This window comes from Schistocerca gregaria, unplaced genomic scaffold (assembly GCF_023897955.1).
Source record: "Schistocerca gregaria isolate iqSchGreg1 unplaced genomic scaffold, iqSchGreg1.2 ptg000526l, whole genome shotgun sequence".
In the NCBI taxonomy this organism is placed as follows: domain Eukaryota; kingdom Metazoa; phylum Arthropoda; class Insecta; order Orthoptera; family Acrididae; genus Schistocerca; species Schistocerca gregaria.
The window spans coordinates 5,442,602-5,459,115 of record NW_026061925.1 but is presented as its reverse complement, the minus strand read 5'-3'; positions in this window follow the sequence as shown (position 1 = coordinate 5,459,115).

Genomic DNA, 16,514 nt, shown 5'->3' with positions numbered 1-16,514 from the left:
CGCTCTTCTCTCTGAAACGCTTGTACTTATCGTCTGCAAAGCTGTCTCGCGTGCTGCGGTATGCGGAGACACTAAAATCACCATAGTAGAACACAGATCAAGCTTCTAAGTTGATGTAATAGCAGGTAAGAAGTAATACAATTCAAGTTTTAGGTATCGATTATTGACTTTTTAGCTGGCTTTGGTACCTTGGACATGAGCTAGGACCTTAAGATTCTGCACGAAAGGGGACTAGCAGCCGAGTTGCATGGGAGAATGTGAAAAGTGTTCATATGTAGTAAAAACCTGAGAAATCCGTCCGTTTTCGTCATTTGTTATCGAATCGACTTAAAGCCAGATCGTCACATTGGCCGCTCTTCTCTCTGAAACGGTTGTACTTATCGTCTGCAAAGATATGTCGCGTGTTGCGGTATGCGGAGACACTAAAATCACCATAGTAGAACACAGATGAAGCTTCTAAGTTCATGTAATAGCAGGTAAGAAGTAGTACAATTCAAGTTTTAGGTATCGATTATTGACTTTTTAGCTGGCTTTGGTGCCTTGGACATGAGCTAGGACCTTAACATTCTGCATGAAAGGAGGGCTAGCAGCCGAGTTGCACGGGAGAATGTGAAAAGTGTTCATATGTAGTAAAAACCTTAGAAATCTGTCCGTTTTCGTCATTTGTTATCGAATCGACTTAAAGCCAGATCGTCACATTGGCTGCTCTTCTCTCTGAAACGGTTGTATTTATCGTCTGCAAAGCTATGTTGCGTGCTGCGGTATGTGGAGACACTAAAAGCAGTATAGTAGGAAACAGATGAAGCATCTAAGTTGATGTAATAGCCAGTAAGAAGTAATCCAATTCAAGTTTTGGGTATCGATTATTGACTTTTTAGCTGGCTTTGGTGCCTTGGACGTGAGCTAGGACCTTAAGATTCTGCATGAAAGGAGGACTAGCACCGAGTTGCACGGGAGAATGTGAAAAGTTTTCATATGTAGTAAAAACCTGAGAAATCCGTCCGTTTTCGTCATTTGTTATCGAATCGACTTAAAGCCAGATCGTCATATTGCCCGCTCTGCTCTCGGAAACGGTTGTACTTATCGTCTCCAAAGCTATGTCGCGTGCTGCGGTATGCGGAGACACTAAAAGCACCACAGTAGAACACAGATGAAGCTTCTAAGTTGATGTAATAGCCAGTAAGAAGTAGTACAATTCAAGTTTTAGGTATCGGTTATTGACTTTTTAGCTGGCTTTGGAGCCTTGGACATGAGCTAGGACCTTAACATTTTGCATGAAATTAGGACTAGCAGCCGAGTTGCACGGGAGAATGTGAAAAGTGTTCATATGTAGTAAAAACCTTCGAAATCTGTCCGTTTTCGTCATTTGTTATCGAATCGACTTAAAGCGAGATCGTCACATTGGCCGCTCTTCTCTCTGAAACGCTTGTACTTATCGTCTGCAAAGCTATGTCGAATGCTGCGGTATGTGGAGACACTAAAAGCACCATAGTAGAACACAGATGAAGCTTCTAAGTTGATGTAATAGCCAGTAAGAAGTAGTAGCATTCAAGTTTTAGGTATCGATTATTGACTTTTTAGCTGGCTTTGGTGCCTTGGACATGAGCTAGGACCTTAATATTCTGCATGAAAGGAGGACTAGCAATCGAGTCGCACGGGAGAATGTGAAAAGTGTTCATATGTAGTAAAAACCTGAGAAATCCGTCCGTTTTCGTCATTAGTTATCGAATCGACTTAGAGCCATATCGTCACATTAGCCGCTCTTCTCTCTGAAACGGTTGTACTTATCGTCTGCAAAGCAATGTCGCGTGCTGCGCTATGCGGAGAGACTAAAAGCACCATAGTAGAACACAGATGAAGCTTCTAAGTTAATGTAATAGCCAGTAAGAAGTAGTACAATTCAAGTTTTAGGTATCGATTATTGACTTTTTAGCTGGCTTTGGTGCCTTGGACATGAGCTAGGACCTTAAGATTCTGCATGAAAAGGAGGACTAGCAGCCGAGTTGCACGGGAGAATGTGAAAAGTGTTCATATGCAGGAAAAACCTGAGACATCCGTCCGTTTTCGTCATTTGTTATCGAATCGACTTAAAGCCAGATCGTCACATTGGCCGCTCTTCTCTCTGAAACGGTTGTACTTATCGTCTGCAAAGCTATGTCGCGTGCTGCGGTATGCTGAGACACTACAAGCACCATAGTAGAACACAGATGAAGCATCTAAGTTGATGTAATAGCCAGTAAGTAGTAGTACAATTCAAGTTTTAGGTATTGAATATTGAATTTTTAGCTGGCTTTGGTGCCTTGGATATGAGCTAGGACCTTAATATTCTGCATGAAAGGAGGACTAGCAGCCGAGTTGCATGAGAGAATGTGAAAAGTGTTCAAATGTAGTAAACACCTGAGAAATACGTCTGTTTTCGTCATTTGTTATCGAATCGACTTAAAGCCAGATCGTCACATTGGCCGCTCTTTTCTCTGAAACGGTTGTACTTATCGTCTGCAAAGCTATGTCGCGTGCTGCGGTATGCGGAGACACTAAAAGCACCATAGTAGAACACAGATGAAGCTTCTAAGTTGATGTAATACCCAGTAAGAATTAGTACAATTCAAGTTTTAGGTATTGATTTTGACTTTTTAGCAGGCTTTGGTGCCTTGGACATGAGCTAGGACCTTAAGATTCTGCATGAAAGGAGGACTAGGAGCCGAGTTGCACGGGAGAATGTGAAAAGTGTTCATATGTAGTAAAATCCTGAGAAGTCCGTCCGTTTTCGTCATTTGTTATCGAATCGACTTAGAGCCAGATCGACGCATTGGCCGCTCTTCTCTCTGAAACTGCTGAACTTATCGTCTACAAAGCTATGTCGCGTGCTGCGTTATGCGGAGACACTAAAAGCACCATAGTAGAACACAGATGAAACTTCTAAGTTGATGTAATAGCCAGTAAGAGGTAGTACAATTCAAGTTTTAGGTATCGATTATTGACTTTTTAGCTGGCTTTGTTGCCTTGGACATGAGCTAGGACCTTAAGATTTTGCATGAAAGGAGGACTAGCAGCCGAGTTGCACGGGAGAATGTGAAAAGTGTTCATATGTAGTAAAAACCTGAGACATCCGTCCGTTTTCGTCATTTGTTATCGAATCGACTTAAAGCCAGATCGTCACGTTGGCCGCTCTTCTCTCTGAAACGGTTGTACTTATCGTCTGCAAAACTATGTCGCGTGCTGCGGCATGCGGAGAAACTAAAAGCACCGTAGTAGAACACACATGAAGCTTCTAAGTTGATGTAATAGCCAGTAAGAAGTAGTACAATTCAAGTTATAGGTATCGATTATTGACTTTTTAGCTGGCTTTGGTGCCTTGGACATGAGCTAGGACCTAAACATTCTGCATGAAAGGAGGAGTAGCAGCCGAGTTGCACGGGAGAATGTGAAAAGTGTTCATATGTAGTAAAAACCTGAGAAATCCGTCCGTTTTCGTCATTTGTTATCGAATCGACTTAAAGCCAGATCGTCAAATTGGCCGCTCTTCTCTCTGAAACGGTTATACTTATCGTCTGCAAAGCTATGTCGCGTGCTGCGGTATGCGGAGACACTAAAAGCACCATAGTAGAACACAGATCAAGCCTCTAAGTTGATGTAATAGCCAGTAAGAAGTAGTACAATTCAAGTTTTAGGTATTGAATATTGACCTTTTAGCTGGCTTTGGTGCCTTAAACATGAGCTAGGACCTTAAGATTCTGCATGAAAGGAGGACTAGCAGCCGAATTGCACGGGAGAATGTGAAAAGTGTTCATATGTAGTATAAACCTGAGACATCCGTCCGTTTTCGTCATTTGTTATCGAATCGACTTAAAGCCACATCGTCACATTGGCCGCTCTTCTCTCTGAAACGGTTGTACTTATCGTCTGCAAAACTATGTCGCGTGCTGCGGTATGCGGAGAAACTAAAAGCACCGTAGTAGAACACAGATGAAGCTTCTAAGTTGATGTATTAGCCAGTAAGAAGTAGTACAATTCAAGTTTTAGGTATTGATTATTGACTTTTTAGCTGGCTTTGGTGCCTTGGACATGAGCTAGGACCTTAAGATTCTGCATGAAAGGAGGACTAGCAGCCAGGTTGCACGGGAGAATGTGAAAAGTGTTCATATGTAGTAAAAACCTGAGAAATCCGTCCGTTTTCGTCATTTGTTATCGAATCGACTTATAGCCAGATCGTCACATTGGCCGCTCTTCTCTCTGAAACGGTTGTACTTATCGTCTGCAAAACTATCTCGCGTGCTGCGGTATGCGGAGAAACTAAAACCACCGTAGTAGAACACACATGAAGCTTCTAAGTTGATGTAATAGCCAGTAAGAAGTAGTCCATTTCAAGTTTTAGGTATCGATTATTGACTTTTTAGCTGGCTTTGGTGCCTTGGACATGAGCTAGGACCTTACGATTCTGCATGAAAGGAGAACTGGCAGCCGAGTTGCAGGGGAGAATGTGAAAAGTGTTCATATGTAGTAAAAACCTGAGAAATCCGTCCGTTTTCGTCATTTGTTATCGAATCGACTTAAAGCCAGATCGTCATATTGCCCGCTCTGCTCTCGGAAACGGTTGTACTTATCGTCTCCAAAGCTATGTCGCGTGCTGCGGTATGCGGAGACACTAAAAGCACCACAGTAGAACACAGATGAAGCTTCTAAGTTGATGTAATAGCCAGTAAGAAGTAGTACAATTCAAGTTTTAGGTATCGGTTATTGACTTTTTAGCTGGCTTTGGAGCCTTGGACATGAGCTAGGACCTTAACATTTTGCATGAAATTAGGACTAGCAGCCGAGTTGCACGGGAGAATGTGAAAAGTGTTCATATGTAGTAAAAACCTTCGAAATCTGTCCGTTTTCGTCATTTGTTATCGAATCGACTTAAAGCGAGATCGTCACATTGGCCGCTCTTCTCTCTGAAACGCTTGTACTTATCGTCTGCAAAGCTATGTCGCGTGCTGCGGTATGTGGAGACACTAAAAGCACCATAGTAGAACACAGATGAAGCTTCTAAGTTGATGTAATAGCCAGTAAGAAGTAGTAGCATTCAAGTTTTAGGTATCGATTATTGACTTTTTAGCTGGCTTTGGTGCCTTGGACATGAGCTAGGACCTTAATATTCTGCATGAAAGGAGGACTAGCAATCGAGTCGCACGGGAGAATGTGAAAAGTGTTCATATGTAGTAAAAACCTGAGAAATCCGTCCGTTTTCGTCATTTGTTATCGAATCGACATAAAGCCAGATCGTCATATTGGCCGCTCTTCTCTCTGAAACGGTTGTACTTATCGTCTGCAAAGCTATGTCGCGTGCTGCTGTATGCGGAGACACTAAAATCACCATAGTAGAACACAGATGAAGCTTCTAAGTTCATGTAATAGCAGGTAAGAAGTAGTACAATTCAAGTTTTAGGTATCGATTATTGACTTTTTAGCTGGCTTTGGTGCCTTGGACATGAGCTAGGACCTAAACATTCTGCATGAAAGGAGGAGTAGCAGCCGAGTTGCACGGGAGAATGTGAAAAGTGTTCATATGTAGAAAAACCTGAGAAATCCGTCCGTTTTCGTCATTTGTTATCGAATCGACTTAAAGCCAGATCGTCACATTGGCCGCTTTTCTCTCTGAAACGGTTGTACTTATCGTCTGCAAAGCTATGTTGCGTGCTGCGGTATGTGGAGACACTAAAAGCACCATAGTAGGAAACAGATGAAGCATCTAAGTTGATGTAATAGCCAGTAAGAAGTAATCCAATTCAAGTTTTGGGTATCGATTATTGACTTTTTAGCTGGCTTTGGTGCCTTGGACGTGAGCTAGGACCTTAACATTTTGCATGAAATTAGGACTAGCAGCCGAGTTGCACGGGAGAATGTGAAAAGTGTTCATATGTAGTAAAAACCTTCGAAATCTGTCCGTTTTCGTCATTTGTTATCGAATCGACTTAAAGCGAGATCGTCACATTGGCCGCTCTTCTCTCTGAAACGCTTGTACTTATCGTCTGCAAAGCTATGTCGAATGCTGCGGTATGTGGAGACACTAAAAGCACCATAGTAGAACACAGATGAAGCTTCTAAGTTGATGTAATAGCCAGTAAGAAGTAGTAGCATTCAAGTTTTAGGTATCGATTATTGACTTTTTAGCTGGCTTTGGTGCCTTGGACATGAGCTAGGACCTTAATATTCTGCATGAAAGGAGGACTAGCAATCGAGTCGCACGGGAGAATGTGAAAAGTGTTCATATGTAGTAAAAACCTGAGAAATCCGTCCGTTTTCGTCATTAGTTATCGAATCGACTTAGAGCCATATCGTCACATTAGCCGCTCTTCTCTCTGAAACGGTTGTACTTATCGTCTGCAAAGCAATGTCGCGTGCTGCGCTATGCGGAGAGACTAAAAGCACCATAGTAGAACACAGATGAAGCTTCTAAGTTAATGTAATAGCCAGTAAGAAGTAGTACAATTCAAGTTTTAGGTATCGATTATTGACTTTTTAGCTGGCTTTGGTGCCTTGGACATGAGCTAGGACCTTAAGATTCTGCATGAAAAGGAGGACTAGCAGCCGAGTTGCACGGGAGAATGTGAAAAGTGTTCATATGCAGGAAAAACCTGAGACATCCGTCCGTTTTCGTCATTTGTTATCGAATCGACTTAAAGCCAGATCGTCACATTGGCCGCTCTTCTCTCTGAAACGGTTGTACTTATCGTCTGCAAAGCTATGTCGCGTGCTGCGGTATGCTGAGACACTACAAGCACCATAGTAGAACACAGATGAAGCATCTAAGTTGATGTAATAGCCAGTAAGTAGTAGTACAATTCAAGTTTTAGGTATTGAATATTGAATTTTTAGCTGGCTTTGGTGCCTTGGATATGAGCTAGGACCTTAATATTCTGCATGAAAGGAGGACTAGCAGCCGAGTTGCATGAGAGAATGTGAAAAGTGTTCAAATGTAGTAAACACCTGAGAAATACGTCTGTTTTCGTCATTTGTTATCGAATCGACTTAAAGCCAGATCGTCACATTGGCCGCTCTTTTCTCTGAAACGGTTGTACTTATCGTCTGCAAAGCTATGTCGCGTGCTGCGGTATGCGGAGACACTAAAAGCACCATAGTAGAACACAGATGAAGCTTCTAAGTTGATGTAATACCCAGTAAGAATTAGTACAATTCAAGTTTTAGGTATTGATTTTGACTTTTTAGCAGGCTTTGGTGCCTTGGACATGAGCTAGGACCTTAAGATTCTGCATGAAAGGAGGACTAGGAGCCGAGTTGCACGGGAGAATGTGAAAAGTGTTCATATGTAGTAAAATCCTGAGAAGTCCGTCCGTTTTCGTCATTTGTTATCGAATCGACTTAGAGCCAGATCGACGCATTGGCCGCTCTTCTCTCTGAAACTGCTGAACTTATCGTCTACAAAGCTATGTCGCGTGCTGCGTTATGCGGAGACACTAAAAGCACCATAGTAGAACACAGATGAAACTTCTAAGTTGATGTAATAGCCAGTAAGAGGTAGTACAATTCAAGTTTTAGGTATCGATTATTGACTTTTTAGCTGGCTTTGTTGCCTTGGACATGAGCTAGGACCTTAAGATTTTGCATGAAAGGAGGACTAGCAGCCGAGTTGCACGGGAGAATGTGAAAAGTGTTCATATGTAGTAAAAACCTGAGACATCCGTCCGTTTTCGTCATTTGTTATCGAATCGACTTAAAGCCAGATCGTCACGTTGGCCGCTCTTCTCTCTGAAACGGTTGTACTTATCGTCTGCAAAACTATGTCGCGTGCTGCGGCATGCGGAGAAACTAAAAGCACCGTAGTAGAACACACATGAAGCTTCTAAGTTGATGTAATAGCCAGTAAGAAGTAGTACAATTCAAGTTATAGGTATCGATTATTGACTTTTTAGCTGGCTTTGGTGCCTTGGACATGAGCTAGGACCTAAACATTCTGCATGAAAGGAGGAGTAGCAGCCGAGTTGCACGGGAGAATGTGAAAAGTGTTCATATGTAGTAAAAACCTGAGAAATCCGTCCGTTTTCGTCATTTGTTATCGAATCGACTTAAAGCCAGATCGTCAAATTGGCCGCTCTTCTCTCTGAAACGGTTATACTTATCGTCTGCAAAGCTATGTCGCGTGCTGCGGTATGCGGAGACACTAAAAGCACCATAGTAGAACACAGATCAAGCCTCTAAGTTGATGTAATAGCCAGTAAGAAGTAGTACAATTCAAGTTTTAGGTATTGAATATTGACCTTTTAGCTGGCTTTGGTGCCTTAAACATGAGCTAGGACCTTAAGATTCTGCATGAAAGGAGGACTAGCAGCCGAATTGCACGGGAGAATGTGAAAAGTGTTCATATGTAGTATAAACCTGAGACATCCGTCCGTTTTCGTCATTTGTTATCGAATCGACTTAAAGCCACATCGTCACATTGGCCGCTCTTCTCTCTGAAACGGTTGTACTTATCGTCTGCAAAACTATGTCGCGTGCTGCGGTATGCGGAGAAACTAAAAGCACCGTAGTAGAACACAGATGAAGCTTCTAAGTTGATGTATTAGCCAGTAAGAAGTAGTACAATTCAAGTTTTAGGTATTGATTATTGACTTTTTAGCTGGCTTTGGTGCCTTGGACATGAGCTAGGACCTTAAGATTCTGCATGAAAGGAGGACTAGCAGCCAGGTTGCACGGGAGAATGTGAAAAGTGTTCATATGTAGTAAAAACCTGAGAAATCCGTCCGTTTTCGTCATTTGTTATCGAATCGACTTATAGCCAGATCGTCACATTGGCCGCTCTTCTCTCTGAAACGGTTGTACTTATCGTCTGCAAAACTATCTCGCGTGCTGCGGTATGCGGAGAAACTAAAACCACCGTAGTAGAACACACATGAAGCTTCTAAGTTGATGTAATAGCCAGTAAGAAGTAGTCCATTTCAAGTTTTAGGTATCGATTATTGACTTTTTAGCTGGCTTTGGTGCCTTGGACATGAGCTAGGACCTTACGATTCTGCATGAAAGGAGAACTGGCAGCCGAGTTGCAGGGGAGAATGTGAAAAGTGTTCATATGTAGTAAAAACCTGAGAAATCCGTCCGTTTTCGTCATTTGTTATCGAATCGACTTAAAGCCAGATCGTCATATTGCCCGCTCTGCTCTCGGAAACGGTTGTACTTATCGTCTCCAAAGCTATGTCGCGTGCTGCGGTATGCGGAGACACTAAAAGCACCACAGTAGAACACAGATGAAGCTTCTAAGTTGATGTAATAGCCAGTAAGAAGTAGTACAATTCAAGTTTTAGGTATCGGTTATTGACTTTTTAGCTGGCTTTGGAGCCTTGGACATGAGCTAGGACCTTAACATTTTGCATGAAATTAGGACTAGCAGCCGAGTTGCACGGGAGAATGTGAAAAGTGTTCATATGTAGTAAAAACCTTCGAAATCTGTCCGTTTTCGTCATTTGTTATCGAATCGACTTAAAGCGAGATCGTCACATTGGCCGCTCTTCTCTCTGAAACGCTTGTACTTATCGTCTGCAAAGCTATGTCGCGTGCTGCGGTATGTGGAGACACTAAAAGCACCATAGTAGAACACAGATGAAGCTTCTAAGTTGATGTAATAGCCAGTAAGAAGTAGTAGCATTCAAGTTTTAGGTATCGATTATTGACTTTTTAGCTGGCTTTGGTGCCTTGGACATGAGCTAGGACCTTAATATTCTGCATGAAAGGAGGACTAGCAATCGAGTCGCACGGGAGAATGTGAAAAGTGTTCATATGTAGTAAAAACCTGAGAAATCCGTCCGTTTTCGTCATTTGTTATCGAATCGACATAAAGCCAGATCGTCATATTGGCCGCTCTTCTCTCTGAAACGGTTGTACTTATCGTCTGCAAAGCTATGTCGCGTGCTGCTGTATGCGGAGACACTAAAATCACCATAGTAGAACACAGATGAAGCTTCTAAGTTCATGTAATAGCAGGTAAGAAGTAGTACAATTCAAGTTTTAGGTATCGATTATTGACTTTTTAGCTGGCTTTGGTGCCTTGGACATGAGCTAGGACCTAAACATTCTGCATGAAAGGAGGAGTAGCAGCCGAGTTGCACGGGAGAATGTGAAAAGTGTTCATATGTAGAAAAACCTGAGAAATCCGTCCGTTTTCGTCATTTGTTATCGAATCGACTTAAAGCCAGATCGTCACATTGGCCGCTTTTCTCTCTGAAACGGTTGTACTTATCGTCTGCAAAGCTATGTTGCGTGCTGCGGTATGTGGAGACACTAAAAGCACCATAGTAGGAAACAGATGAAGCATCTAAGTTGATGTAATAGCCAGTAAGAAGTAATCCAATTCAAGTTTTGGGTATCGATTATTGACTTTTTAGCTGGCTTTGGTGCCTTGGACGTGAGCTAGGACCTTAAGATTCTGCATGAAAGGAGGACTAGCAGCCGAGTTGCACGGGAGAATGTGAAAAGTGTTCATATGCAGGAAAAACCTGAGACATCCGTCCGTTTTCGTCATTTGTTATCGAATCGACTTAAAGCCAGATCGTCACATTGGCCGCTCTTCTCTCTGAAACGGTTGTACTTATCGTCTGCAAAGCTATGTCGCGTGCTGCGGTATGCTGAGACACTAAAAGCACCATAGTAGAACACAGATGAAGCTTCTAAGTTGATGTAATACCCAGTAAGAATTAGTACAATTCAAGTTTTAGGTATTGATTTTGATTTTTTAGCAGGCTTTGGTGCCTTGGACATGAGCTAGGACCTTGAGATTCTGCATGAAAAGAGGACTAGGAGCCGAGTTGCACGGGAGAATGTGAAAAGTGTTCATATGTAGTAAAAACCTGAGAAGTCCGTCCGTTTTCGTCATTTGTTATCGAATCGACTTAGAGCCAGATCGACACATTGGCCGCTCTTCTCTCTGAAACGGCTGTACTTATCGTCTACAAAGCTATGTCGCGTGCTGCGTTATGCGGAGACACTAAAAGCACCATAGTAGAACACAGATGAAACTTCTAAGTTGATGTAATAGCCAGTAAGATGTAGTACAATTCAAGTTTTAGGTATCGATTATTGACTTTTTAGCTGGCTTTGGTGCCTTGGACATGAGCTAGGACCTTAAGATTTTGCATGAAAGGAGGACTAGCAGCCGAGTTGCACGGGAGAATGTGAAAAGTGTTCATATGTAGTAAAAACCTGAGACATCCATCCGTTTTCGTCATTTGTTATCGAATCGACTTAAAGCCAGATCGTCACATTGGCCGCTCTTCTCTCTGAAACGGTTGTACTTATCGTCTGCAAAACTATGTCGCGTGCTGCGGCATGCGGAGAAACTAAAAGCACCATAGTAGAACACAGATGAAGCTTCTAAGTTGATGTAATACCCAGTAAGAATTAGTACAATTCAAGTTTTAGGTATTGATTTTGACTTTTTAGCAGGCTTTGGTGCCTTGGACATGAGCTAGGACCTTAAGATTTTGCATGAAAGGAGGACTAGCAGCCGAGTTGCACGGGAGAATGTGAAAAGTGTTCATATGTAGTAAAAACCTGAGACATCCATCCGTTTTCGTCATTTGTTATCGAATCGACTTAAAGCCAGATCGTCACATTGGCCGCTCTTCTCTCTGAAACGGTTGTACTTATCAACTACAAAGCTATGTCGCGAGCTGCGATATGCGGAGACACTAAAAGCACCACAGTAGAACACAGATGAAGCTTCTAAGTTGATGTAATAGCCAGTAAGAAGTAGTACAATTCAAGTTTTAGGTATCGGTTATTGACTTTTTAGCTGGCTTTGGAGCCTTGGACATGAGCTAGGACCTTAACATTTTGCATGAAAGGAGGACTAGCAGCCGAGTTGCACGGGAGAATGTGAAAAGTGTTCATATGTAGTAAAAACCTTCGAAATCTGTCCGTTTTCGTCATTTGTTATCGAATCGACTTAAAGCGAGATCGTCACATTGGCCGCTCTTCTCTCTGAAACGCTTGTACTTATCGTCTGCAAAGCTATGTCGCGTGCTGCGGTATGTGGAGACACTAAAAGCACCATAGTAGAACACAGATGAAGCTTCTAAGTTGATGTAATAGCCAGTAAGAAGTAGTAGCATTCAAGTTTTAGGTATCGATTATTGACTTTTTAGCTGGCTTTGGTGCCTTGGACATGAGCTAGGACCTTAATATTCTGCATGAAAGGAGGACTAGCAATCGAGTCGCACGGGAGAATGTGAAAAGTGTTCATATGTAGTAAAAACCTGAGAAATCCGTCCGTTTTCGTCATTTGTTATCGAATCGACATAAAGCCAGATCGTCATATTGGCCGCTCTTCTCTCTGAAACGGTTGTACTTATCGTCTGCAAAGCTATGTCGCGTGCTGCTGTATGCGGAGACACTAAAATCACCATAGTAGAACACAGATGAAGCTTCTAAGTTCATGTAATAGCAGGTAAGAAGTAGTACAATTCAAGTTTTAGGTATCGATTATTGACTTTTTAGCTGGCTTTGGTGCCTTGGACATGAGCTAGGACCTAAACATTCTGCATGAAAGGAGGAGTAGCAGCCGAGTTGCACGGGAGAATGTGAAAAGTGTTCATATGTAGAAAAACCTGAGAAATCCGTCCGTTTTCGTCATTTGTTATCGAATCGACTTAAAGCCAGATCGTCACATTGGCCGCTTTTCTCTCTGAAACGGTTGTACTTATCGTCTGCAAAGCTATGTTGCGTGCTGCGGTATGTGGAGACACTAAAAGCACCATAGTAGGAAACAGATGAAGCATCTAAGTTGATGTAATAGCCAGTAAGAAGTAATCCAATTCAAGTTTTGGGTATCGATTATTGACTTTTTAGCTGGCTTTGGTGCCTTGGACGTGAGCTAGGACCTTAAGATTCTGCATGAAAGGAGGACTAACAGCCGAGTTGCACGGGAGAATGTGAAAAGTGTTCATATGCAGGAAAAACCTGAGACATCCGTCCGTTTTCGTCATTTGTTATCGAATCGACTTTAAGCCAGATCGTCACATTGGCCGCTCTTCTCTCTGAAACGGTTGTACTTATCGTCTGCAAAGCTGTGTCGCGTGCTGCGGTATGCTGAGACACTAAAAGCACCATAGTAGAACACAGATGAAGCTTCTAAGTTGATGTAATACCCAGTAAGAATTAGTACAATTCAAGTTTTAGGTATTGATTTTGATTTTTTAGCAGGCTTTGGTGCCTTGGACATGAGCTAGGACCTTAAGATTCTGCATGAAAAGAGGACTAGGAGCCGAGTTGCACGGGAGAATGTGAAAAGTGTTCATATGTAGTAAAAACCTGAGAAGTCCGTCCGTTTTCGTCATTTGTTATCGAATCGACTTAGAGCCAGATCGACACATTGGCCGCTCTTCTCTCTGAAACGGCTGTACTTATCGTCTACAAAGCTATGTCGCGTGCTGCGTTATGCGGAGACACTAAAAGCACCATAGTAGAACACAGATGAAACTTCTAAGTTGATGTAATAGCCAGTAAGATGTAGTACAATTCAAGTTTTAGGTATCGATTATTGACTTTTTAGCTGGCTTTGGTGCCTTGGACATGAGCTAGGACCTTAAGATTTTGCATGAAAGGAGGACTAGCAGCCGAGTTGCACGGGAGAATGTGAAAAGTGTTCATATGTAGTAAAAACCTGAGACATCCATCCGTTTTCGTCATTTGTTATCGAATCGACTTAAAGCCAGATCGTCACATTGGCCGCTCTTCTCTCTGAAACGGTTGTACTTATCGTCTGCAAAACTATGTCGCGTGCTGCGGCATGCGGAGAAACTAAAAGCACCATAGTAGAACACAGATGAAGCTTCTAAGTTGATGTAATACCCAGTAAGAATTAGTACAATTCAAGTTTTAGGTATTGATTTTGACTTTTTAGCAGGCTTTGGTGCCTTGGACATGAGCTAGGACCTTAAGATTTTGCATGAAAGGAGGACTAGCAGCCGAGTTGCACGGGAGAATGTGAAAAGTGTTCATATGTAGTAAAAACCTGAGACATCCATCCGTTTTCGTCATTTGTTATCGAATCGACTTAAAGCCAGATCGTCACATTGGCCGCTCTTCTCTCTGAAACGGTTGTACTTATCAACTACAAAGCTATGTCGCGAGCTGCGATATGCGGAGACACTAAAAGCACCACAGTAGAACACAGATGAAGCTTCTAAGTTGATGTAATAGCCAGTAAGAAGTAGTACAATTCAAGTTTTAGGTATCGGTTATTGACTTTTTAGCTGGCTTTGGAGCCTTGGACATGAGCTAGGACCTTAACATTTTGCATGAAAGGAGGACTAGCAGCCGAGTTGCACGGGAGAATGTGAAAAGTGTTCATATGTAGTAAAAACCTTCGAAATCTGTCCGTTTTCGTCATTTGTTATCGAATCGACTTAAAGCCAGATCGTCACATTGGCCGCTCTTCTCTCTGAAACGCTTGTACTTATCGTCTGCAAAGCTATGTCGCGTGCTGCGGTATGTGGAGACACTAAAAGCACCATAGTAGAACACAGATGAAGCTTCTAAGTTGATGTAATAGCCAGTAAGAAGTAGTAGCATTCAAGTTTTAGGTATCGATTATTGACTTTTTAGCTGGCTTTGGTGCCTTGGACATGAGCTAGGACCTTAATATTCTGCATGAAAGGAGGACTAGCAGTCGAGTCGCACGGGAGAATGTGAAAAGTGTTCATATGTAGTAAAAACCTGAGAAATCCGTCCGTTTTCGTCATTAGTTATCGAATCGACTTAGAGCCATATCGTCACATTAGCCGCTCTTCTCTCTGAAACGGTTGTACTTATCGTCTGCAAAGCAATGTCGCGTGCTGCGCTATGCGGAGAGACTAAAAGCACCATAGTAGAACACAGATGAAGCTTCTAAGTTAATGTAATAGCCAGTAAGAAGTAGTACAATTCAAGTTTTAGGTATCGATTATTGACTTTTTAGCTGGCTTTGGTGCCTTGGACATGAGCTAGGACCTAAACATTCTGCATGAAAGGAGGAGTAGCAGCCGAGTTGCACGGGAGAATGTGAAAAGTGTTCATATGTAGAAAAACCTGAGACATCCGTCCGTTTTCGTCATTTGTTATCGAATCGACTTAAAGCCAGATCGTCACATTGGCCGCTCTTCTCTCTGAAACGGTTGTACTTATCGTCTGCAAAGCTATGTCGCGTGCTGCGGTATGCTGAGACACTACAAGCACCATAGTAGAACACAGATGAAGCTTCTAAGTTGATGTAATAGCCAGTAAGTAGTAGTACAATTCAAGTTTTAGGTATTGAATATTGAATTTTTAGCTGGCTTTGGTGCCTTGGATATGAGCTAGGACCTTAATATTCTGCATGAAAGGAGGACTAGCAGCCGAGTTGCATGAGAGAATGTGAAAAGTGTTCAAATCTAGTAAAAACCTGAGAAATACGTCTGTTTTCGTCATTTGTTATCGAATCGACTTAAAGCCAGATCGTCACATTGGCCGCTCTTTTCTCTGAAACGGTTGTACTTATCGTCTGCAAAGCTATGTCGCGTGCTGCGGTATGCGGAGACACTAAAAGCACCATAGTAGAACACAGATGAAGCTTCTAAGTTGATGTAATACCCAGTAAGAATTAGTACAATTCAAGTTTTAGGTATTGATTTTGACTTTTTAGCAGGCTTTGGTGCCTTGGACATGAGCTAGGACCTTAAGATTCTGCATGAAAGGAGGACTAGGAGCCGAGTTGCACGGGAGAATGTGAAAAGTGTTCATATGTAGTAAAATCCTGAGAAGTCCGTCCGTTTTCGTCATTTGTTATCGAATCGACTTAGAGCCAGATCGACGCATTGGCCGCTCTTCTCTCTGAAACTGCTGAACTTATCGTCTACAAAGCTATGTCGCGTGCTGCGTTATGCGGAGACACTAAAAGCACCATAGTAGAACACAGATGAAACTTCTAAGTTGATGTAATAGCCAGTAAGAGGTAGTACAATTCAAGTTTTAGGTATCGATTATTGACTTTTTAGCTGGCTTTGTTGCCTTGGACATGAGCTAGGACCTTAAGATTTTGCATGAAAGGAGGACTAGCAGCCGAGTTGCACGGGAGAATGTGAAAAGTGTTCATATGTAGTAAAAACCTGAGACATCCGTCCGTTTTCGTCATTTGTTATCGAATCGACTTAAAGCCAGATCGTCACATTGGCCGCTCTTCTCTCGGAAACGGTTGTACTTATCGTCTCCAAAGCTATGTCGCGTGCTGCGGTATGCGGAGACACTAAAAGCACCACAGTAGAACACAGATGAAGCTTCTAAGTTGATGTAATAGCCAGTAAGAAGTAGTACAATTCAAGTTTTAGGTATCGGTTATTGACTTTTTAGCTGGCTTTGGAGCCTTGGACATGAGCTAGGACCTTAACATTTTGCATGAAATTAGGACTAGCAGCCGAGTTGCACGGGAGAATGTGAAAAGTGTTCATATGTAGTAAAAACCTTCGAAATCTGTCCGTTTTCGTCATTTGTTATCGAATCGACTTAAA